Below are 25,415 nucleotides of genomic sequence, written 5' to 3'. Positions count from 1 at the left end.
AACAGCCTATTGCCACACAACTGAATGCAAACAACAGTTTGCTGATGTTGTGACAGCAAATAAACCCCCACACTGTTATGATTACGAGCATAAATACTCAAAATTATTGATTACAAAGATTAATATTATCTACCATTTGGTAACACTTAGGAATGAACACGGTGAAACATTTTAAAACACCTGTGTTGGTATATACCAACATATGCTGGTGTGTTCTAAAAACCACTGTGGGTACTGCTGTTTAAATCCTGTGTTAGCCAAGAGACTGAGATCTGTAAAGGTCTTCCAGGCATCTTAGTTTGTTTTTTCTCTGAGTTGATTTTTCCCCCTCACAAACTTAACAGAGTACTAATAAAGGCATATCAGTGTTAGACCTCTTTCTGGATACCAAATACTGCTATGAAGTAAACATCACCCAAACAGGATAGAGTTTCTATCCATATGCTACAGTCATACACTGCAGTGCACACTCTAAGCAAGTGAAAAGTAAACTTCATTTTTCCTAGAGCTTTATTCCTGTTCAGTTTTTAATGCCTCTTCTTTTTACAAAGTGGCTCACGATAGCATGTAGGTGGAATCTGGAAATGAAAGGCTGTTCCACAATCATGGTTATGCTGCATGCTGAGAAGTTAATTTTATTATTCATGCATTCCCAGAAGAGGCCAGAAGGACATGGGCACATCTACAAAACACATTCTGTACTTGTTTTCATATGAGGATTATTTCCCATCAGCAGGAAGGCAAAGCTTTATTGATCTGTCAGGAATCATCAAGGGGCCATTCACCCCTGTTGTGACGAAATCAGAGTAAAACTACTTTTGAATGAATTTTCCAGATTGCAAAAAGATGGTTAGGAACCAGAGGTAGAATGTAGTGCTCCAAATTCTGAAGTTTGTGGAATCTAGGATCATACTACAACACTACTATACATAATGTGCTTTTACTTATCTGTAGTAACACCAGCATGATGGCAGCAAACTGTGACCAGATTGATTAAGAAACCCTGGTGTTTAACACTATAATAGCCAACTCTGGTTACATTTTTGGCATGAATTGCCAGAGAATGCCTGTTTTAAAAAGCAGCTGCTACAATTACAGCTATATTGAGAGATCAGGCATGCCTTTGAAATGTACCTTCATACTCTCAATAGGTGTGCTTGCAACTCAAGGCAAACTAAACTGAAAATAAGCAACTTGAGCTAGAGTACACATTGTGACATAGAAAATACCAACCATCTTGTCAATCAGCTCTTCAGACATGAAACAGATTCTAGAAGAGCTGTCTCTTAGCATTTGTGGTTTGCAGCAACCAATAGCCCAAAGCATTGGGCTGACAATGAATAAGCAGGAAAGAGAAGTGCTGGAGTAGCTCCGACATGCTGAGTCCTGCACACCACAGTGCGGTGCTAGAGACCAGGACTGCCTGGTCTGCACTCCCCGCTGACTCTGCAGCCCGGGCAGCCAGGTCTAGAGCACAGCCTGCTCACCCACGCTGCCCTCACCTTTACCTGAGAAAGGCACCCGCTGCCTCACTCTGCACTGCCCATCATGTCAGCCTTGAGCCAAGAATGACACAGGAACAGACGAGAGACTGAATTGCAAGAGGAAGAAAAGAAAGAAGCTTTAATACAAAGGATTTTTCAGCCTATATAGACTGATATGATACATTCTGCTTGATTGGTTAGTTAAATAAAAACATCTTTCTCACACACCGTCTTTGAGAAAAACAGAAATACAAAGTGGAAAAACATCACCTGCATATTGTTTATACTAACAAGTTATCAGATTCTTACAACTCCTTAAAGTTTCTCACAAACCACTGTGAGAAACAATTGCCATTTCTCTCTCCCTGACCAGGCTGGCATCTACTGTGTTACATGTTCTCACAGCACCCGCACAAACTCCACAGGAGGAACTGCAGGGATGGACAAGTGGTGCACAAGAACACAAATTCTGTCCACCCTGTGCTTTTCTTTCCCTGCACACAGGTTCAACAGTATGGGCAGCTCTGCAAGCTGCCAGCTCACAGCCACGCCACAGCAGCTCTAGGAAAAGGTTGGCACAAGTGTCACAGGGCACTGCCTGTTTGATCTAACTACGACCTTGGACTAAAGCTTTTAGGCTCTGTGAAAAACACCAATCACTTGTTTTTAAAATTTTAAAAGTTTAAATAGTAATAAAATGGTTATAAAAATAGTAATATAAATGGTTATAAAAATAGTAATATAATTAGAGTAATAAAGATTTGGACAATTAGGATTTAGGACAATAGGAGACAATAAAAACAAAGAGTTACAGACAGTCTGGGTACCTTTTCTGGGCAAAAGAAGCTCAAAAAAGGGCCCACGTTAACAGAGGATTAACCCTTAAAAGCAACAGCCTGTTGCACATTCATACACCTCATACATGATCTTTTTCTCTGAAAGATTTAGGCATCCTGTGGCTACTATCTGGTGTGAATACCTCATTCCGTTCTTTAAAAAAATAATCCCACATACATAGTTTCTATTTTAACTACAAATGTTACATTTTAACTACAAAACTATATTTAACACACCACTTAAGAAAATTAACACAGCATAACTTTCTAACATAACACAGATAATATTCATTTTAATATTTGGAAAAGCCAACCATAAAATACACATTTTTCACAGCTCTGTCCAACAATGATGTTTATCAGCTTGCTCTTTACAATGAAACTCCCTGCTCCCAAAAAGAAGCCAGGAGTTTCACTGAGGTAGCAATAACACAGAAATATAGAGGGTGATTCTCAACCACCTATGTAAAGTTCAAAGTAATTTCTTGCTAACCTTGCCTCTTTAAAAACTTTCTAAACATAATTTGGCACTGTATTTTAAGTTGACCACAGGAAGCACCAAACGAGAAAGTCCAGGAGCAGCCTTGTCTTCCCCTCAGGCACTTCCTGTACTAGTGACAAAAGCATAATGCAAAATTGCTAAGAAAGTGTCTCATGTTTAGGTTAGACTTTGTCTTCCTTTTAGGCAAGAAATATTTGTTCATTGAAAATCACAGCCTTGTGAAACAACAATGCCCACCTCTGCATCACTGTGTCTGGTTAGACTCTGAGCTTTTGGGAACATGTCTCTGATAAAATAAGTTAAGGAGTAAACTCAGACAGAGAATGACCCAAACCAAATCTCTGGATTTCCTCCCACTCTTCAAGCACACTGAGTGCTTAACAATGATTTTTTTTTTTTTTTTTTAGGAAATAAAATTACCTATACTCCATTCCACTAGCCTTGTAATCTCTTTGCTAATGAAGAAAAAGCTCAAAGGTCCCTTTAAGGAGAAAGCAGATAATTATAAGCAGACACAACAAACAATTGAAAAGGCCACCAATTGTTCCCTGATATTCACACTTAAGCAATGTGCCCTATCAAGTTAACAGTGAATTCCCTTTTCCTGCTCAGACATCTAGGCAATAAAGGCAAGAATATGCAAAAGACAAAACATTCACAAAACCTTTTTCACAAGTATTAATCTCTTCTTTTCCTTCCCATGCTGTCTACAAGACAGTCTTATTTTCAACTCTGTTTAAGCAGAATCTGTAATACTCAAAGTCTCAATGCATGTTTGCTCCAGCATGACTTGACCCTACAGAGAAGTAAGAGTTTGGTGTGTGTTAACAATTCATTCTTCACCTCTGCTTCATTTCCATAGACAGAAGAGGAGCAGGCACACAGCAGGTAGACAGAGCATGCTTTGTTTTAGGTACCTGACCTGGATGACTGGAGAAGCAGGATCTTTAAGTGTCTGCTCCTTAATCTGGACACAGCATCTGATCTGTGCTGCACATCCAACTGGGATGCTTCTCTGCACTATTCCCTATTCCACTGAAATCTCCACATTTTAAGTCATCAGCACACTTCTCTACTGTTCCCCTCAGCTCCTGACAATCATGAATGAGAAAACTAGGCAGCAAAGATTATGTCCTTAACTATGAGGGTAATTGTATTTCTATTCTCTCAACTGACAAAAGAAGAGGAGAGGAATAAGAAAAATCCACACTTGACTTAGTGCTTGCCATAGGTTTTAGTGAAAACTTCAGGATGTTCTCACAGCTCATTGGAAGAGCAGGACACAGGTTTTCACTTTAGGAGAACACAGAGTCTTTACAGTCTCCCATTTCATTATAGTTGTTACTACAAAAGCAGGATCAGTGTGCCTGCCTCTGTGAATTTGCTAATGTTCAACACTGTCCACAGAGCCTTCAGTACTCCTTCCCCCAAAAGTCCCCATCATTTCACTCAGTTCTTGCAACTGGGAGGCTTTCCTGTCATGAAAAGAAACACTACCTATGTTCAAATCCTTCAGCAATAAGTAACTGACTCTTCTGTGTTACTACAGAGAGTATTTTTTAGAAGACCTGGGTAGGTGTTGGGCAAACTGCAGCAGGAAAATCTTGCTCATGCCAAGAGATTTCAGAGTGCAAAAGACAGATAAATGTACAGGAACCAGACTTGGGCTCCACTGTAACAGCATTTCTCTCCACATTGAGAGACAGATGCTGTGCCTGATAAAAGCAAAAATCATGCAGGGAAAGTAGCTTTCTAAAACACCTTCTAAGCCACAAATCAAGGAGTTCCGGGACTTTGACTACTGCAGCTAATGGGCACACAACAAAAGGCACGGCAGGTCCTGGGGCAAGTAGAGATAAGCCCTTTTGAATGCCCTCGGTCTTTCAGCTCCTTAACAGCATCCTGGCAGCATCAATTCAAACCACATCAGTTCCTCTAATAATCCACATTTAAATAGTTCTAATGCCTCATTCCTACTGAAGGAAGCTATTTGCCTGACTTTTCACTAACAGGTGACCCACAGACATACCCTGGATTGTCAGTCTTCTCTCTACACTGTCTTGTTATCAAGGCCTGACTCCACTGACATTATTCCTCCATGTGATAAACCCATCATGCTCAAATCACAAACCCTTCCAGACTGAAACTTTCTGCTGCAGATGCTGAGAGCATCCATAACCTCATGACCTGACAACACCAAAAGTGACATGAGAACGTGTGCCCACAGCAGTGTGTCAATGACACCTGAATATTGTATTTGGGCTGCCTCTAGACAGAGGAAGGAATGATGAATCTGACTCCCTGTTCTCAGAAGGCTAATTTATTATTTTATGACACTATATTGTATTAAAGAATTCTATACTAAGCTATACTAATGAATACAGAAAGGATACTTACAGAAGGCTAAAAAGATAATAATGAAAACTTGTGACTCTAGCCTGAATCTAGACACAGCTTGGCCCCAACTGGCCATTGAATCAAAACAACTCACAGCAGAATGCAATGAAACAATCACCTGTGGATAAACAATCTCCAAACACGTTCCACATGAGCACAACACAGGAGAAGCAAATCAGAAAATAATTGTTTTCCTTTTTCTCTGAGGCTTCTCAGCCTCCTAGGAGAAAAATCCTGGGCAAAGGGATTTTCCCAGAAAATGTGAATGCTACACTTGAACAAGTGCAGTACTGCACAACACAGGGCAGTTACTGTGCAGGGGCAGGATTGGCAAAGATGGGCAAGTTTGAACATAGATTAATTCATAACAAATGTCACCATGTGGGAAAAATCATGGTCACTTTGGTGGGTTTTACATACAGTGAAGTCCAGCACTTCTGACTGAAAAGACCTCTCCAGTTAAAGGTATTCCAGCTTCTTAGCACAAACTCTTTTAGAAAGAATATTATGGTACATTCTATTCCACCAGTAGAGCAACTTCCAAACTGCAGTTGCTTTGCTGAGAGATGATGAGTTCATTCTAACCTAGAGGAACATGCAAAGCAATTTACACAAGAATACAGTAAACAGATCTTCCATTTGGAATATTTTTATGTGTCGAGATCAAATTCAGTTATGTCCTGATGAAACTTCAAAGTAAGGCAGGTTTTTTTTGCTTCAGAATAGAGAGTATTCCTCTTGATTTAACACATCAAATGTGGAGATAGATACCTATCTGTCCTGTGTCTGGAATTCTTTGAGATCTGCCACAACTCAAACACTGGTACTATCATCATGGGCAAGCTTAAAATTAGATAAATAACTTTTTTAAAATCCTTTTAAGAAGGTTTTGTTTATGTTTACAGCCTGCTGTCACCTATGTGGAGATGCAGGACAAACTCAAAATCTGGGGCCTGTATTCTTCATAAAAAGCTCTGCTAAAGGTAGAAAAAAAAGCATTCTGCATTCTATACTTATACACTTATGTTGTATTTCTTTTAAAGTCTTACTGAAAACCTGTAAATCTTCAGTTTCATCATTCTGAGTTTTTATATGGTAGGTAAATAAAATGTACAAGGTGAAAATACCTGTAATTTATTTGGAGGAATACAACTGAGTATCATTCTCCTACTTTCTCAGGCATGCCCTCCAATATGAGAATCCTATCTCTTAGCAAATATATATCCAGGTAATTGTCTCCCTGATGATGCAAGTGTTCCTTAAGACTACAGGCAACATTCTGTTCCTGATGCTACTGATTGTCAGACCCACAAAAAGCTAGGGAAAAACAAGACATTACAACTGCTGTTAACTGCCCTTGTTGGACAATGCTATGCTTATTTTGCTCTCAAAAAATTGAGATTTTTAGGCACAAATGTGCCTCAGAACGTGTGTATTACACATAAAGACTAATTCTTCTAGGTTGTTTTTTTTCCCTTTCCATACAGCCAACAGCATTCTGCTTTACAGGTAAGAAACACTGCTTCCTGTACACGAAGCCATGTAAAATGGTATTTCAGGAAATAATGGATTTTTTTAAACCTACAAAATAAATACCACACCCCAAACACACCCCCTGACTTGTTTTCTGTTTTAGACTCATAGACTGCCTGCAGGTACTGCTGTCCTCATTCTGCCTCTGGGAAAGGTGATAAATCTTATCAAGGAGTAATTAGGACAGAGAGCAAACTCTACTGTCAGCTGAGCCAAGGCAGATATTTTCTGTTTGAGTTCCTCCTCCAACACTTCCCTCTTACCACTGCCTACTTACCAACTAAACTGACCAAATGAGTCAGTCATTGCAACAAAATGATGTAATGCATAAAAACTTTGAACTAGTAACCTCCAATATTCTTTGAATGCTCTGGAATAACCTCTGTGTTAGTCAGGGAGCAGCAGGTACAGTTTGCTGCTGCCTTGGTGAGTCATGAACAAAAAAAACTTGGCATCTCCCACAGGTTTGTGTTACCCTCCTCCTCATGTTCTTCCACGACAAGCCAATGTTTCCCAAACTGGGCACGTAACAGGAGCACATCTGTGATGCTGGCTGCATCCCTGCTGGATCCTGCCAGTGACTCATTCATGTGTGCCCCAATCAACCAGAGCTCCTGCTCTGTGCTCCTCTGTGTTTACATACACCTATCCAATAAAAAGGTGCATTCTACCTTGGATATTTATCCAAGGTAACCTTCACCTGAAGACAATCTGAGTGGCTAAGCAGTCTAGCCTTACACTTCCTATAGGTGTTTTGTGTCTGCAGAGTTCCAATTCCTCACGAAATCCACTGAATTACAAACAGTACTTTCCCAGTGAGGCAGTCTTCACTAGCTTAGGCAGCCCTTCTGTAGAGAGGCAAACTTCAAAACCTACCACCTTGAGAGATGTTTCTGAAAGTTGCTCCCTCAAGCAGTAGGCACTGTAGATTAGCACCAGACCTACTCAAAAATATCTGCATATTTGTCAACACCAAACATCCACCAAATTGTCTCTTACAGATCTTTCCTTGCAGAAATTGCCAAAAGAACCTTTTGAAAACTTTTGACTTACTTAATACAAGTACTAAATGCAGTCTACTAAAGACATCTGGAAGGGCCTAGGAAGCTGAGGCTTCCTAAGGTAAGGATGGTAAGATAGAAAGGTAAGGTAGGATGGCCCATTGTATTTGAATGCAGACTAAAATGGATTCAGTAAACATTTAGTTGAATGTATCACTGGTAAGGACTGAAAAGATGAGGACAGTTTGGTTTGGACTTTGTTGTTTGGGTTTTCTTCATTAAAAGACAGAACTGGCCCAAGAGTCGAGCATAAGAGAGTTAGCATCTTTCAAACAAAACATGCCAGATGTTTTCCTCTTGCTAATGCAGCACTCTTCCAGCTGGTTTTTGTCTCAGTGACTACAGACAGTACAGCTCGATGGACAGGCATAAAGATTTATAGCTCTTGAAATGTCAGTTTCATAAAACTTTACCTTCTCTACACAAAACACAGAAGCAAAGGTTTGACATCCTTCCTGGTTTTCTGATGCTGTATAAGTCTGCATGGATCATCAAGACAAAAAAAATTAAAAAAAGACTAAAACTGCAGCAATCTCACTACAGTCCCTACAGTCAAATTTATGTGAGGTAATACTGTGCAAAAAGCTCTTAAGTAGAAAGAACTCCCAAAACCACTCTTCTTCTCTACACAAAAATCAAGAGATTTTAAACTTCGAATTACTAAAAATTTAACTCAAAATTGCAAACAGCTTTCATAAAATCTGCCTGGCAGAAAACATCTTAGTATTTGCTGAATTCTAACATTAAAAAGCATTTACTTATTTTAAAGCCAAATACTTGGAAGCTGACAAGACCAGGATTCAGGGCAAGCTGTGCTGTTTTACTCACCAGCTCCAGTAAGCCCAGAGTGTTACCTTCTCAACAACACAGGCCCAGATTTCTTAAGTCTGAGGTGGAATTAAAAGGAATTAGCATGTTTAATTAAGAAAAAGAATCTGCTGTCATCTATGCAGTTGGGAATTTGTGTGTATTTGGACAGCAGAGCTGAGTCAATGCTTCTCTAGCTTCTACAATTTATACAGCTACATCAGAGTGGACAATGAGCTTAAATGAAAAAAGAACAAATATTAAAGGGTAAAAATGTCAGTTTCTTACACTGCTGAATAAAGCACCCTCACTAAGTGCATGTGCTCTTTGTAAGCAGGCAGTGACATCTTGGCTGACACATCCATGGTTCCCAACATCCTCTGAGTCACAAGTGAAGCCACAGCTCCTGCACATCCCCAATATCCGGTGTTTGCAACAGGGCTGTGGGAGCAGATTAACAAAGGAGAAAGGCAAAGAGCTGAGCAATGAATTCTCCTCTGATCCATACACACTGGGCCATTTGCATCACCTCCTGCTCAGACAGGAAAAATCCAGGCTCTCCATCACTGAGCATCTCCAGTTTTTGCCTTGTGTTAGTGTGAATCTAATTCTCTTTTTCAACAGCAGCTTTGGGGACTTCCAGTTCCTTACCCTTAAATACTCAGGTAATCCTGATAATGTTTCAGCTTCATAAAAATCAGCTCAGGATCTTTGCACTGCTGGTCCTCTATGGGCATGACCTCATTTTAGAAAGCATTGGAGATGGCAAATATTAGAAGTACACCTTTCCATGCCAACTTTCAACAAAACAGATGCTCATTAACCCACGCTAACTGTTCCTTACAGAACTTCTCCATTCCCTTGGTCTCTTTGCTCAGCAAGCAGCAGAAATGGTTTGCTGCCAGAACCACTAGTGGCTCAGTAAGCATTCCAGCTTTCCCACTCAGCATTCCAAGCAGAGGAATCAGCCACAGAGGGTTTTTTCCTTTCCTCTAAATAACACACTCATATGAAAGTTTGCACATGGCAAGCGCTGCACATATTTTGGTAGGATAGGAAACATCTGGCAAGCAGAGGCTGCAGCGATGGAAATCGCTCTAATTGGTTCTACAGAAGACAAACTACAAAAGAGGCCACGAGGTGAGGACATTCCTGAAGTTAACACATTCATCACAGCAAGGAAAAGCTGCAAAGTAAACTTGAACTGCCTGCTGTGACAACTCCAGAAGCTTTTTGCTGAGCCCAATGCAAATAACTGCTCTAACTTCCTAACAATGAATAAAGGCAGTAATTGCCTAAGAACAGAAAGAGGGAGTCTCTCCATTGCTAGCAGCAATATATGAGTAGATATTCTGGACCAAAAAAATAAGGATCCATCTAATTCTGTGTCCTGCCTAAGGGAGGTCGGTCCCAACACCAACTTCATAAAAAAAAAAAAAAAAAGCCCTACAGATAATAGCTTTCCTCAGAGAGAGAGCACTAACCTGGTTATCAAATTTCTTTTGTGCAAGTCCCCATCACTTTCAGCCAAAAAGGCCCCACTATACTCTCAGTGATCCCCCTGGCTCCAATGCCTCTCTCTGATGTGAAAAATCACTGCCACTGCTTACACCAGAGCCTCTTAAAGGTCCTGCTCCTACTTCATAACCCTGGCCAATATCTGAGCTAATAGTTTTATAACTAGGAAAAATTAATCCTTCAGTAAGGAGAATAAACAGGTGACCACAGGAGGGGACTGCTGGTGAGACAGGATCAATCAAAAGTGGAGATTTCAATCCTAAAGAAATTCTCTCATGTGGGGTTTAGAGAACAGCCTCTCTCAACTGCAGGCAAGATACAAGTGGGATATATGGCTCAGCAAGCTGCCTCCTAGCCACAAGGGCTTACCTGCTCTGAAGGAAATTTCTCCAAGAGTTCTGCTGGCTGGTTACAATGGTGCTTTAGATGCACAGTATGCAAGAGCCTAGCCAAAGTAAGAACCACGAGTCACAGGTGGTCTTTCTGAGACTGGACTAATCCTTTGGAAAGGACTATGGACAGACTCCTACCAACACCAAGCACTTGTAGGCTGTTCCCTCTGACACAACTGCCAGCAGTTAGTGAGGGTCCTCAGAAGGCTGGCAGTGCCCTGGAACCCATCTAAGCCAAGTTTGCAGCAGCCTTGAAGAATTCACATGGCACAATCTTTCTCACTCAGTTAAACACAGATGAAGTACAACTGCATTTTCCCAGTTTCCACAGAAAAGCAGCATTGAAAGTGACACTTTGGCTCAGCTTTTCTCTCATTTCTGTTTTGTAGTCTAGTTTCTTCAGACACAGCAGCCAGATCTAACATACTTAAGAGGAGTAGCCTCTTCTGAATCCAATCCAACCTGAAATACTGGATTTGTTGGCCAGAGGCCCAGGTGAGGCTGTAACTGTGACACTACATGCAATACCTTCACTTAACCTTTTCCCTCCCAAATTGCCAGAATGTATTTCAGCTATTTTGACATCCTAGCAACAAAGATCACTTCACATACAGCTTTTTATTTCACTTTCCATTTGAGCATGCCTAATGCAGTGCTCTGCAGCCACTACCTCAGTGCAGTCCCTTCCAAGCTCTGAGTCACAGGCTGTGTCTTGCAGGGCTCAGTCTCCCCAGAGGCCCCAGGGCCAGAGGCTGCTGTGCCAAGTGCCTCCGGGCTGTGCTGGGGAGGGGCTCAGCAGCACCCTCACCTTTGGCCAGCTGCTCACTCTGTTCCACCCTTCCTGACTCAGCCTCAAAGAACAGCCAAGGGAACAACGTCCTTTTCTTATTGTTTGTCCAAATAGGAGTCTGTAGGACTAGGCACAAAGAGAATCCAGGTTCTTTGGACAGACTTATTTTCAGAGAATCCTGCAACTTCATTGCAAGGTGTTTATAAACATTTCTTCAGCCATGCCACAGCTAGCTGATTGGGAAAAAAAAAAAAAAAAAGCTAAACTAAATCAAATAAATTTCCAGGACACATCAGCAGTTGTGAAACCCATTGTCTTTAAGCACAGCAGCTGTTGGGGAATTTCCTTAGCTGCTTATTGGGGAAAACATTTTCTTCCCATAGTCAGGAAGAAATTTTAAGAAGGCTTCATTTGCCATAAAAAAAACCCTTACAGTAATACATGTAATTCCTCATGCTAGCATTTTTAGAAGGCGACTTTTCTGAAGTTAAACATTGTGTTGGTTTGAAATACCATGAAAGCAAACAATGCACATGTATTCTGGGTAGGGTCACATCTGGAAAAACAGAATTTGAGCAAGGTGGACAAAGGTGCTTCTAAAGCTTTCTCTTTTCTTGTGCTTAGTACACACTGGATTGTATGACATTTACAGTGGGAGAGACCTTGGGAGGGCTCTGTTCCAACATCCTTCTCCAGGCAGGATCACCAGCCATTAGGTCAGACCAAGTTGCTCAGGGTGTGATTCAGTCTGATCTTGAAACCCTCCATGGGCAGAGACTGCACAACCCCTCTGAGCTCCCTGTTCCAATGCTTCACTGGGAGAAAGTCCCCCCCTTACACATACCCACAGAAATGTGTCTCTTCAAGCACAGACATTCTTCTTCTAGCAATTTCCTCCCTTAGTTTCCTAGCTGTCATAGAAACATACATCCCTGCTCTCATCTCACTCCTCCTTGCCCCCTCATTCCTTTTGCTCACCCTTGACTTCTCACTTTCACCACACCATCCCCCACACCTTCCTTTTGCTTAGAAATGGTGCAGGGATTTCTTGCTCTTGTCCTCTCATCAGTTTGCTCATTAAATCTTCTCGGCAATAAGAATGCCTGCAGGTGCATGCAAAGAAAGATGCCATGCCACCTTTTCTGCTTGAATTCCTCAGTGCAAGATGAAGGATGGCCAGAACTTTTCCACTCTGCAGGTAACTGCATCTACTGGAGTCTCTCCTTCCTCATTCCAAAGCATTCCCCATGGTGTCACACAAAGTCCCTCATGAGCAGACCTGAAGAAGAGCAACTGCCTTGCCTTGAGCTCCTGCCCTGGACACCACCAGACACAGCAGTGCAGATGAAGGCACAACTCCCACTGTGAGACACCGCTATCAGGACTCCTGGGCCATGTGCTAACTTCTACAGAACTTCAGGCAGGTGGCAGATGTGATCCAGCTGTGCAAACCATCCCTGAAGGAATTCCAGGTGAATAGTAGCACGAGGAAAATCCTGACAGATTGCTTCCCCACCCAAGGGGAAAAGGATTTCAACAGCAACAAAAAAGATTACAGACTGGGATATCCCAGCTACCTTAAATCTGACTTGAGCAGTCAAGTCTTACTTTGGGTGACTCAGGGTTACTCAGCTATCAGGACAAATTATCAAATCAACCCTTTCACTCTGACACCAAGAAATAATGATGCTCGTGACACTTCTTCCTGTTCACTTGCTTGCCAAACAACCTTGTTGATATCTTATTTTATATAACTTTTAAGGCATAGAATATTCATAGGCATCTCCATTTTGTAGCAGAGGAAGGACTCCCTCTCTCTGAGCAGAGTGAAAAAAAATCATGAACTGACCATAATCCAACTCCCCTGCCTCCTTGCACCACTGGGGTGGTGGTAGAGCTGAGAAGGAGGGAGGAGTGGCAGGAAGGTGTTTTTAAGGTTTTATTTTACTTCTCATTATCCTGCTCTTCATTTTGTTAGTAATAAATCAATATCTCTAATTCAAGCCTGTTTTGCCTGGGACTGTACTTGTCGACTGATATCTCCTGGTGCTTATCTCATCTCATGAATCCTTATCTTGTCTCTCTGCCATCCAGGTGTGGAGGGCAGTGGTAGAGAGGCTTTGGTGGGTGCCTGGCATCCAGCCAGGGTCAATCCCCCACACTCAGGTATCACACAGCAGTTACTTAGCAAACAACAGGTGAGGAAGGTACTATCCCTGGGACAATAGCCAATACTTTTCCTCTTGAGCATACTACAGTGGGGTTCCTTAGTCAAAAACCTGTTTATCCCTCCCCGTCAATGTGTTCAATATTCCACTGTAAATTTTACACCAAGCATGATTTGTTTTATATAATATGTAACACATTACTCAACTCCATCCCCACATTCTGCTTCCAACAGAACCCACTAGTAAACATGAAAGAAAAACATGTTAGAAATGGGGCAGAGGAACCTTCAGTTTCTGTCCATTGCCTGTTAGGGATTCAGCAGCTGGCTCTAGTGACCTGTCACAAATTATAAGCTGATGGTTGGCTTCCTGCTCCAAGCCTTCTTCCTCATCCTCTTCTCTTGGACACAAAGACATGCTGGAGCAGCCCCTCAGCCACCATCAGCTCACCCTGCCTCAAAGGGGCACCTTTGCTGGTGACTCCACTGAACACACACTGCTTAAAGCCACATGTTCCTTAGTCTGTTTGTTTTGAAACAGCCCATATCCAACTCATTCTACAAACTGAATCAAGAACCTCAAGAACCACCTTAAATCATAAAGCATACCCTCCACTAACTCCTAGAAAAATGCCCAGGAAGAAAATTAAAAAGCCTGAATAATTAAAAATTAAAAAGCCTTTCTTTAAAAAGAAAACATCTGACTTGCTGACTGCTGAAATCTGCTGCTTGTGTTCCTGCTCAGCACTCACCTGGGGCTGCTGCCCCAGTCCAGCAGAAGGAACAGCCCTAACCCACTGTACTCAGAGTAATGAGATGGCTGCTCCCACTAACACAGCACACATTTATACTTGAAGGAGTTGAACTAAAAAAGTAAAAAAATTAACTCTCTTTCCTCCCAACCAGCAACACAGTGATCACAAACAAGCAATGGCTGTTGCCATTTCTCAGAGAAATTTTGCAGGAGCAAAACTGTGTAAGTACATCAAAACAATCAATGCACATAAACCCAATGGAAATCCAGTATTTTAAATTCAATACACTGACTACATGGACTACTCTGCAGAGCAGAGGAGGTAACCCCTATGGCCTCTGCTTGCCTTAGGAAGCAGAGGAGCCTCAGTAAAGGTAATGCAAACTAATCTATGGAAAACCAGCATGAGCCAGGCCTGTGCAATGCTGAGCCAAGAACTGGCAGTTCAGTGAGTCAGCCCAACAGCCCTCCACAACCAGGGGTTCAAACTGGGGCAGCTGCCAAAAACAGACAACAAAAAACAGAAGGACACAGTGGCTCTGATTTCTGCACAAGGACAATGCAGAGAGAAAGGTAACTACAATGATGGAAGGAACAGGAATTCATGAGGGGAGACCAATGGGGCTGAGATTTCCATCAGGAGCAGAGAAAGGGTATGGGAGATTGGAGGGATTAGAACACAGGTTAACAAAACTCAGAAAGGCAATGAACATGTTGAGTATGCAGCTCTCACCATGTGTAATTTGCCAAAGCCTAGAACTGTAGGAGCAGGGTTCCTGCAGAAACATAAGCAGACTGAGTTAGAGCAGATAAAACACTTTTTTACACTATGAGCAAGAAACTCACACCTCCTGCTACCAGCAGAAGCTGTGGAGGTGACTGCACTCAGCAGGTTCAAAATGGGACCAAAAGGCATGGAAAAACTAACCTGTAACCAGCAAATACAGGACCAGACAGGGATAGCCAAGGCCCCTGGGAGAGTGCAGGAGGACTGGACCACAAAAGCATCCAGGCTTGTAACCTTTTCTCAAAGTAGCCTTTGCTATTGCTCCCACAGGAGTTCAATTACTGGCCTAGATGGACTGTGGGTCTGACCCATTAGGGCATTTCTCATGTTACATTTATTCCCCCACACAAATCTCTTGGCTTTTATTGGATCCAAAGCCAAGCAGAAGGCTGAAATTCAGAACTTCAATTAGTGCACTGTTTTGGTATTCACACACACCCAGAAGATCCTGAATGGATGTTACTTTCATTACACATATTTCTGGATTATCTTTTTTTTCCATTGAAATGTGGGCTGTCTTTTGGGAGTCAGCCAGCTGCCTTCAGGAGACAATGCTGCTGAGCTGCTGTCAGCTGCTGCACTGGAACACAATACCATCTGACAGACAAGAAAAACAATTCTTAACTTACTTACCATGAACGTGCCAGAGGTTAGCAGCAGTGTTAGTTGTGTGTATTAGGCAAGAAAGTGCTCTCTTATATAGCAATCAGCTTGGGAAAAGTTTAAAAAAAACCATAATTGCAGAGTACTGTGTGCTCACATCCTCCTGCATGTGAGCATTTCTATATGGGACACTTAATTTCAAAGTTTTAAAAAGAGTATTTAAGAGAAATCAACCCATCAGCAAAAAATCTGTCCTCTGAGTGATGCTTAAAATTCTCCATTGATACACAGACAGCATCTTTCCCTGCTAGAGAGTGGAAATATTAAAGTAACTTGGAGAGTAGACATACATTACTAGAAATCATTTAACAGCAAAAACTTCATGGAGGCTTTACTTTGAAACTGTTGCTTCTCACAAGACCAGAAAACCTGGGAGATCACACCAGAATTAGAAAGTGCCTGCGTGACATGTCTGAGATGGAGCTACATACCTTTCCTTCCTCAAAAGACTATTTTGATAGCAGACTTAGTTCAGCTTATTTACAGGTTTGCAGGTCACTTTTTAACTTGTCCAAGCATATGCCAGGCATGTGTGCAGCAGGCAGATAACTTATAATTTAAGTAATTTCTGAAAACAACATGCAGAAACAAACATTTAATACAGATGATTATCACTTATACTTTGATTTTGGCTTCATACTACTATCTTTGCATCACTGTATTTAATTACACTCCACATTTCCTTCATGAGTCATCGTTGCATAACAAACCTGATAGCCACTTTATGGGTGTGTTGCAGGTTTGCACAATTAACTGAGTCTATTGGACTGGAAATGACGATTTGTATTAACTGAAAAGATCATGTGGCTGCACAGTTTGTGGGTGTTGGTTTATTAGAATGGAAAGTGCCAATTAGAGAAGGAGAAAACAAAGACAAACTAATGATGTTTTAAAGAGAAGCACCTAGGACTTCCTGGAAATGCTAAAGTTTATCTGGGATAGGATTCCCAGGTCTAAATTACAAATAAAATTATTCTTCTTCTGCTCATAAGCACGTAGGAATCACAAAGGAGGAAGTACAGGCAATGGAGGGAGAACAAAACACAGAAAAACCCAGGAACAGGACAAGAGTTTCCATGCCAAGGCCACCACCACTGTCACCCCCACCTTGCAGCTCCTGCCCAGTAAGATCTGCTCAAGTTGGTCACACAAGATGCTGCTCTGCCCTGAACCCATAAAGGCAGTCAGCAGATCCCAGGAGGAGGATAAAAGCCTTCCACCAACAAATTCCAGCTCCCAAAACTGCAGGGAGCCCACAGAGGATGGAAGAGAATGCAGGCTCAAGACAACAGAAAATTGTAGACTTGTGGATGTAGGGCTTTGGCCACGCAGGTGCAGCCTCACCAGCCAGACCCTGCACAGCTATTTCCAGCCATGCAACAGGAATATTTTTCTCCTCTCCATATTTTAAGCTCAACAGCAAATTCAGTTCAATCATACTTTATTCTTCATACCTACTTTCAACATCTCCATCTCATTACCACAAATCCTTACTAAAAATATAAACACCAGATGCTTCCAAACTGACTAAGGATTATATATTCAGCTGAGGTATTCACACCATTTTGATTAACAATTAAAAGGCTATAAGACAGCACAAATACCATATAATTTAAGTAGTTAAAGATGTGCTAAAAACTCAAGTTATTTAGTTGCTCAAAATTCCCATTAATTATTTTGCAATGCACTTAAACCCAAGAAATTTCATAAATTAACTATCCCTCATAAATCTCTTAAATTTTCACACAGAAGTGACTTCAGTATTTGAAGAAAAAAAAAAAACAAAAGCAAAACAACACACAATTGATATAGTTCAATGTGGTAATTAGAGGAGGAAAAAGTATTTTTAGGTGGAGTTTTTGGGAGGGGTTGAGGGTAGGAGTGGAGAAACATACAGAATCAGATTGTTCCCTTAATTTGTATTTTTATAATTGAGAGACACCATTTTAAATGCTTCTAAATAAATATTTAAAATAGCTATCAGCAATTTAATTCTAAGAGCTAAAATTCAGATATGTTGATCAACTTATTTCCCCAGCAAAATCATTAGGTTCTGCAGAGATTCACTCCTCAGAAAATTTGTGTTTTATTAGAAGGCACAAGTCCACTCAGGTGAGTAGAGCATTAGGCTCTGGAATTAAAGATGACAGTCATAAATAGACATTAAAACACATGTCAGATTTTGGCATGCCAAAAAAACCCCAGAAGCAAGTTCACCAGCACTGTCTTAATTTGTTGGGGGTGTCTGTGGTACAGGATGAGCAGTGCAAATACAAACACACATCTCAAAATACAAATGCTTGGCAGACAGTTGTGTCCCCTTCCACATGCCCCACATAGGCAGAATCTTAAATATGAGTAAAATTAACTCTATACTACTTGGGAATCAAGTTACCAAACTATTAATTTCTACAATGATACACTTAGAACTGTTTCCAAATACTGCTTCTATATATACAGCTTTTCCACAGAAATTACTGGTTCAGAATGAGAACCAGATGAACTCTACTCCCACTGTCCTTCCTGCTCAGTCTGCTCTTACCTCCCTGACTCACCAAAGCCACTCACTATTCCACCCTCAAATCTTGCAAAATCTGTGGAATCTCCTCACCCTGCTTTCAGAGCTCTCAAAAACACCCATGTGATACACAAGGCATCTCAAGCTTCCCTGGGTGATGTTTTTTCTAACAGCCTGCTGTACTTCTAGAAGGCTGTCACTTTTGCCTACTCTTTCTTCTGTAGAGATCACAAGGATGGATATTGATGATATTTTTTTGGGGAATCCATTCAGTGCAGGTAGCTCAGGGTGCAGCTACAGTTCAGGTAGAGTTCTGGGTGGCCAGAGCACCAAGCAAGAGGTTGTGAACTGCTGACCCTTAGCACAACAAAGGGCCTGGGGACTGTGGCCCAGCCAGGGGAGGGACACAGAGGCAGCAGCACAACCCCTTGACTTTTGCATGCTTAGGCTGCAAGGATATAAAAGCCCCTTTGTTTGGGGTCCCTTCTCAGAGGCACCATCTCAAGCTGTTATTTTGTTATTTAGTTATTTTGCCAAGATTAAATTATTTCATGGATCAGGATGTCTCAGACTCTGTGATGGGAAGCCTGGTGTGACTGTGGAAATGTGGGTGTGCAGCTGCAAAGGGGCCTCAGTCCCTGCTCAGGTGGTGTGAGTGTGGCTGCCAGACAGGGACACATCCTTAACGTACTCATAAATAAACTATTTTATCCAAAGAATGGGTTATGGCATTTTATCTTTACTAGCTAAAAATGATAGAACAAGGCAGAGAAAAACAAAGAGCTGACTCCTACCATTACTGCCAGTCCCAGTGAAGCTTACTGTCTAATTATGACTGTAAAAGACTGATGGCTTCTAGGCTTGCCAATACAAATACACAACAGTTACAGAATCTAGTAATATTTAGGGATTTTCCAAGAGTTTCTGTTTGGTCCTGAAAACAAGACTCTAGTTGTTTTGAAGGAGAGACACCTCTACCTGGAAAATACTGTGTGAATGCATCCAAAAGTTGTCAGGCCACTTAGCTTTGCCACAAAGACAACATCTATCTATGTACTGAGTCCAGCGAGATGACCATGACAAAAAAAAAGAAAGCACACTGAAAAAGAAATAGTGCAGTAGACAAAGGTAACAGAATACAACATGTTCTCGTGAAGGCTGAAAAGGAACTTCAGTGGTGCTGCAGACCCTAACACTGCACATATTCCTGGAACTTCCCCCGAACTGTCATTATGCACAACACTGCAGTTGTGTGAAATACCGTGCCTAAAGGGCATAAAAACACAGCTGAGCCCGTCAGCTGACAACAAGTCCTCTGGCTCTGCAAAGAAGGAGATGGGATGCACCAGAGCAGTTAAACTGGGATTTGAGTCAGCTCCTCTGTTGATGTGCCCAGCATCCTGTTCCAGTGGAACATCTCTGGACACTGCCCTAAAAGCATACAATGCCCTAAAAGCACACAATCTTCTTGGATTAAGGGAGCTCCGGGTATTTCACCAGACTAAAGCTTGGCTTCCTGATGACCAGTTTACATGCACAGTTTACATGCCCGAGAGCAAGAATGAACTCAGTTCGGGAGGACTGTGTAACAATGTCTCTACAGCAAGAGGAAGGAGGTAACACTTCTTGTGAGTTGTTCAAGTATTACGGAATGGATGGTAAAAAACAGATGTGGCTGTGGCCATTTCTGGGAAACACAAGTGTGAACAACCAGCTATTTTTAATTTATCGAGTTCCATTCCAGTCTAAGCTGCTACAGACTGTGTCAATATTTGTGTCCTTTTTTGATCTCTTCCCTCACTCAGCTTATGCTTATGTGCTGAAAAAGTCTGAGCACATGATTACCCCATTCAGGCAACGTGCCTTTGAAATGGCTTTTTAATCTAGACTCTCCACTCCCTGACAGACTGAATTTTGCAGTATGTCTGTATTCGCTGTCTAGACACTTGAATATGCTAACCTCTAATTTAGCCCTCCTTTACTGACCCATGAGTTTCCTCCCTTCTGTGGGTCTTCTGGCTAAACTGGAAATGCAAGACACTCATTCTGCCCTACACCTGGCTGGTGCAACTGCATTCATACAAATCTGACCAGTGAAGTATGCACATGTTCCTCATTCACAGCAACAAGGAATCCTTACTCTGAAAAGGTTTTGTTGCACTCTCCTAAAGCTGTTCCCTTCTTCCTGGTTTCTAGGCTTGAAGAACAGCACAGTCCTTTCCTGAAAGGATTCAGGATACAACTCCACAGACAAGGGCCTCAGCTGAATCCTGTAAGCAGAAATAAATCATTGTATACCCAGTTACATAAACAGAAAATTATGGAAAAGTCTAACTGAAGTATAAAAGGGAATGAAAAATACAGATGCATTCCAACAGCAGCTGTGCTGCCCCAAATCCCAAGGTCCACCTAATCCAGTATTGCCCTAGCATGAGTTAAAAAAGGAAACAAATGTTTAGGGCAGTGGGCAACTTCCCCTCCCAGTTCCCAGCAGTCTGACACAAGGCACTTTCCCTAGAGCCTTAATGGATTTTTCTTTCATCAGGCTTTCTGTGACTAGTTTTTGAAGCAAGTAAAACTTCTGGTATTTGCAGCATTGAGACAGAGATGTAATCAAGGTACACAGACAAGAACTCACAAAAGCCATGCTGTATTTCCACTTTTAGATAGTATGTTTGCATCACAAACCACTTCCACATGCCTGAAGCATAAAAGATTTGCTATCTGTGTCAGCTTCTGCAGATGGCTTAAGAGACAAATTAGCATTATCCAATTGCTTTAAAGTCTTATATAGGGACAATTCAAACAAAGACTGAGTAATGGCCCCTGTTCAAAGCTGAATTTCAGCATCAGGTCTGTACAGTTGCACCGTAGTTTACCCTTGTTATGTGAGAGTCTGCACTGCTCATCTGTGAACGCCTTAAACTCATCGTCTCTGCCCCTTCCCTTCATTCCTCTATCCCACAGGAAGCACCACAGAACAAGAACACCATACAGCATGCCCTGTACAGTAAGAATAGAAGTATAAAGGTTAACTGCTTGTAATTTGGGAGATATTCTTCCAGTTATGTACCAGCACATCAGTTCACAGCCACTGCACCAGTCTTTGACTCCTCTCAGCTCAGTGAGACTGCAGCCATTCTAATGTGTCCCATATGTATTGTTTTTTCCCCCTGGAATAAACATGCTTAAGTTGCTTTCCCTCAGTTCAGGGTGGTACATGTTCAAAACTTCGGTAACTAAGAATTTTCTTATCTCCACAGTTTGTTTACATTTCCATGTCAGTGAGTACCACCAGAGTGCTTAACCTCAACCTTCATATGTAGATCCACTCAGCCAGATTACCACAGAACAGAACGGAAGATAAGTACCTGAGTGAGATAAAATGCAGCTCCATAAGGATTGCTTAGCTCAACTCCTACGGTGCACATCCTGGTTCTGCTGGAGGCAAAGGGTGTGATTTTTAGGTAAGAGCCACATGATAACTCACTTCTTTTGGAAGTCAGCATCCAAGCCAAGGCCAAGGTCTTGAATTTTAAACAGTTGAATAATGACAGAATTCAGTACTTCTTATGATGGAAAGACGTTTTCATAAACCACCTCCTGCACTGCATTTTGCTAGGGTTGCTTGTCCCAGGCAATGCCTTACTAAAGGGTTCAGAAAGGCTACATTTGAAATAACTTGTGACACATGATCTTGGCTCTGCAGAAGCACCTCTGGAGGTACAACAGAAATGTATCCACACCACCCTCACTCACATAACGAGTCATGCAAAAACTAACACCACAGCATCCAACTTGCACTTTGTTTACCTCTCTTCAGGAAAGCTTTTCCTCTCTGATGACTGACCACAATTACCTTTTCTAGTCATTAACAAGGCCAAAAAGAAAAGTGTCTAAGCTACTCATTCCCTTTCAGGCAACCAGACAGGAGGCATGCTTACCAGAGAGCATGGAAAAAAAAAACCCCAAGCTTCCTGCTCAAGAGGATCTACCACAAATAAGTATGATTAAGCAATAATACAGCAGCAGCTACTGTAAAACAAAGCTGTTGTTTATGGAAGGAGGCTTAAAAAAATCACAACAATCTACAGAATGACTGTACAGGAGTTTTATCTAGATTGTCTATATTAAAATACTTATCTATTATTTTCCACTAAGTCTTCTGGTATTAAGTTTTTTGTAATTTTCCAGCTTCCTAAAAAGATTTTACCTTTTGCTTCTCCAGCTGCTGCTTTACATGTATGCCTTCCTCCTCTCAAAGCAAACAGAAAGAGCAACTGAAAATTTTAAGTGTTGAAAACAGGAAATATGAAGGGGACTGAGATCATTGGAAAGATATAGGCTGCAAAGCGAGCTAGAAACAGGACAATTGATCAAAACACATTGAGTATCTCTGGGATTCCCTCTGCAAAGAGAATCCTCAAATGAAGGTAGTATCATGAATGAAAATCCATGCTATTCTTTTTTTTTCCACAGAATTCCGACATTTCATTTATTAAAAACAGAGAAGTCTGCCAGCCATCTCCAAACCTGCTACAGGAGAGGTTTAAGGCCTCTCATAACACTGAGCTGTTGTCTTTAGCAGACTTGTTATTAGTATTGATGACCCATGGTGTTGAAGACTACTTAGGAGTTACTCTTCAGGGCACTTAGCAAATTACAAAATGTGGTTTACACATGCCTACAGAACTATGAGGTGGTTGCAAAGAAGGGAGAGAAATGGGAATGTAACTGTTGCTGCAGAATTCAATTTCCTCTGTCCTCAAGTCAGCACAGAAACTACTGCAAGTGACACCATTGCTAAATGTTTTTATTCAGTAGAACAATCAAATTTAAGGCATGGAGTTTTAGTGAACAAAGGCCATAGGTAAACTTATTTAACAGTAAGAGACAAAAATTCCATACAATTACATGCACATGAACTCATTCCTAAATCATCTAACAAAATAAAACAAGGCCTGCTGATAGAAGCACAGAGGCCACAGGGTAACACCTGGAGGGAATACCAGAAAGATCTTTTCCTGGATCAAAGATTCTCAGGTACAAACAAGTAAAGAAGCCAAACATCTATTATTCCTCATGTTCCACTACAGAGGCACTACAAGATTTTCTCCTACTCAAATCGTGTCAACATTCTGTGAAAAACATTTCAAAGACAAGTTTGTCCTTTGTATCCATTCGTTACATCATTTAGGGCTGGTTGCATATCAGTCAGTATGTACATCAACACACCAGAATTTAAAAAATAAAAAGAGAAAAAAAACCCGAAATTACTTTCTCCTCATGCAACCAGGACAATTTAAACTTGAGATAACTCATGTGGCAGGGCCAGCTTATCCACACAAATCATTAGTCACGGTCCTCAAGTCCAGAACAATAGAAGAACAGCAAATACTTGGAAGCAGTCTCTGAGCACGTACAGTTCAGCACAAGGCAGTGCCACCAGAACACAAACATCCTGCAGTCTCTGGTGAGCGAACCCCAATTCATCAAAGTCACAAACCCACGCTCTGCTCCCCTCCTTCCCTTCGATGGCTTCTACATCCCCCTCTATTCTTTTCACTTTCTCTCGCCTGCTTAACTCCTCCAGTCAACTTTAGAGGACTTCCTCATCATTTTTCACACTGGAAATCTCTCCTAGGTGTCTCCTGTCCTTTTTTCCTCACAACATCTGTATTTTGACAATACAGCAGTACAACAGTTCTTAAGATAGAAAATACATAAGTAGATCTTCTTGTCCCTAAGAACAAGGGCAGATGGGGGGACTTTCACCAGAGGTCAAAAGAAACCCCAAAGAGAAAAGAGAAGTCAACTGCAGACATGAATCACATCATGCACTGAAATCAAGAATTCTGCTTTCTTAAAATAACAGTAACTATAACAGTTCAAAGAGTATAGATAGAAAGACACATTTTGATGATCCTATTGTTAGCACCTTTCAATGCTGGGAGTTTTAAGAGTCCCACATTGGTCTTTCTTCCTCCAACAAAGAAATTATTGCAGTGTAGAGCAAAACTGATCAAAAGCCTGATCCTTATTGTTTATGCTGTAATGAACAGCATCACTTGTAAATGCTCTCAAGTCTTTCAACAGCAGCTTTCACCATGAATCCTCCTTTTCTGACCACTGCAGTTTACTCACCACCACAAATCTATGCCTAGATAAAAAATACCATCAAATCTGTGAGAGCCCACCCATTTTTTCTCAAGATGCCAAAAAAAATCATCATACATGGAGACAGATTTATTTCAACACAAATATGCCTATTTCAAGAAAACTGACATTCACAAGACCAATTCCTACAACAGTGAAACGTTTGGTGTTTTCTCCCCTTCCGGTAATACTAAAGGACAGGGATTCCCCGTGACTGCAAAACACTCGGTCACCAACACGCGTGGGCAAGGCCTGGCCCCACCTCACCGCCCGGACCCGTTTACGAGAGAAAATCATGAAGCACCGACGGGGAGGCAAGGCGGGGAGGCACGGCCGCCGCCTCCCTGCCGGCCCGGGCCCCGCGCCCCGGGCCGCTCGCTCGGGAGCCGGGCCGGGAGAGCGAGCGCTCCCTGCTGCCGGCGGGGCCGCCTCCGAGCCCGGGCAAGGCGGAGGGAGACTCCCCGCAGAGCCGAGCGGTGCGGTGCCCCGACAGCGGCGGAGATAGAACCGCGACAGGCCGGGGGAGGGAACAGAACGAGTGACTGCCGCCCCAGGAAACGGGAACGCGGGGACGGGAGAGGCGGGGAGCAGCAGGCAGCCGCCCCGAGGGATCAGCGCACCGGCCAGGGAGAGCCAAACAGAGGGCCAGGGCAGGACGCTAAGCGCCGGAGAAGCGAGCGGCACCGCCTCAGCATCCCCGGGCGGGCGGGCGCTGCCTCCCCGCCGCTGCGAGCGGCCGAGCGCGAGCTCCTCAGCTCGCCGCGGCTCTTCCCCCGCCTGGCGAACGCCGCTCTCACTGAGCCCGGAGGCGGCCGGTCCCGCAGGCCGGGGCGGAAGGGGCTGCCAAGGCGGAGGCGGCACCGCCCAGAGGGCGCCCCGGGGGCCGTTCCCCGCGGGCGGGCGCGGAGCAGCGGCGGCACCGCCTGCGCCCGGGCCCCCGCCGGGAAGCGCCGCGGCCCCCGCGCCCGGCGGAACCGGAAGCCGCCACACCGCCCTCACGGGCGCGCGCCCCCGCCCCTTTCAGGCCTCCCGTGACGAACGCGGCGCGCG

General features: G+C 42.6%; 1 protein-coding gene across 1 annotated transcript in view; it reads right to left on the bottom strand.

Annotated features, from left to right (window-relative positions):
- SLC45A1 (solute carrier family 45 member 1) overlaps positions 1–21,724 on the bottom strand; it is a 63,669-nt gene extending 41,945 nt beyond the window's left edge. Inside the window, exons 1-2 of the mRNA XM_038159716.1 lie at positions 21,581–21,724; positions 20,350–20,479 (exon numbers count right to left, since the gene is read on the bottom strand). The gene's annotated coding sequence lies outside the window, so the exon portion shown is untranslated. The remainder of the gene's footprint in view (positions 1–20,349; positions 20,480–21,580) is intronic.
- Positions 21,725–25,415: the final 3,691 nt, after the last annotated feature.

Source organism: Motacilla alba, chromosome 21, assembly GCF_015832195.1.
Source record: "Motacilla alba alba isolate MOTALB_02 chromosome 21, Motacilla_alba_V1.0_pri, whole genome shotgun sequence".
In the NCBI taxonomy this organism is placed as follows: Eukaryota; Metazoa; Chordata; class Aves; order Passeriformes; family Motacillidae; genus Motacilla; species Motacilla alba.
Note: the sequence above shows the minus strand (reverse complement) of the source record. Positions and strands in the feature narration are given on the sequence as shown.